Raw genomic sequence first — 1,128 nt, 5'->3', positions numbered from 1 at the left:
CATTCTGTTATAAACTCTATATTTATTAATTCATAGTCACACCACCTCTATTTTACTTATTATTGTTATTATTTTTTTTCCTTCTCTTGTCCCTTTTTCAAATTAACTTGTTTCTTTTTACTATTAGAGTGCATTTTTTTCTTTTGTTAAGTGTACCAATATCATTATTTTTTTTTTTTAATTTTACTTTTCTCTTTTATTAAGAAGCATTATTCTTATCTATTTATTTTCTCTTTTAATTATAACATTGTATATAGTTAGGGGTGTCATTTGTATGACTATATCCCCTCATAATCAACTGTTAAAAAATATATAATATAAGTTATATCAACCATGTAAGGCCCATCAGGCCGATCTGGTATTAAATAAAATTTTTAAAAAATCTAGTAAATTTGATGTAATATCATAATGGAGTGATACAAGCTTGTAGAAAAACTACTCATTGGTAGCACTCTAATAATGTTAAAAATAAAACGAAATGGATAAAACAATACTATTAACGTAATATGCTACGCTCCATTACATTAAAATTAAAATTAATGATAATTATCTTAAATAAACCAGAACATAATTTTAGTACAAATATTATTTGGCTTCGATAACTATTTACATGTCACTTATATAAGTAAAACTCATTGCATACTGTTACAAAGTAAATATAAAGTATATTCAATTTAAATTCATTGTCAATGTTTAATATTAAAAATGGCTTGCCTGAATTTGATAAATTCCACTCACTTTCCTCTCCTTAATCACCTTTATTTTCTCATTCATTTTACTCCTTAAAACCTTAAATCATGTACTATTAAATTTCTATAAATGTATTACAATAAAACGGAAAATCTTAAAGTAAGTTATTGTTAGCAGAGGTAATTTCTACCTACTGCACTGACAACCTCTTTGGATTATAGATAACAGTGTCTGTTTAACTTACCTAGTGTGCAGTGTGTCATTTTATTTCTTCTTCCTTCACCTATCTTCAGTTCTATTTCACCTCTATCTACATCTCTATCATCTTCATCAATTCACCTTTTTAACTTTATTTCTAACGGCACTTATTCATCCCTATTCCGTCAGTCTGCTGGTGTACCTAAGGGTAGTATCCTTGGTCCTATCCTATATACAGTT

This window comes from Halyomorpha halys, unplaced genomic scaffold, assembly GCF_000696795.3.
Source record: "Halyomorpha halys isolate HHAL.00 unplaced genomic scaffold, Hhal_1.1 Scaffold630.1, whole genome shotgun sequence".
Classification (NCBI taxonomy): Eukaryota; Metazoa; Arthropoda; class Insecta; order Hemiptera; family Pentatomidae; genus Halyomorpha; species Halyomorpha halys.
The sequence above is the reverse complement of the archived record's forward strand: the minus strand, read 5'-3'. Positions refer to the sequence as shown.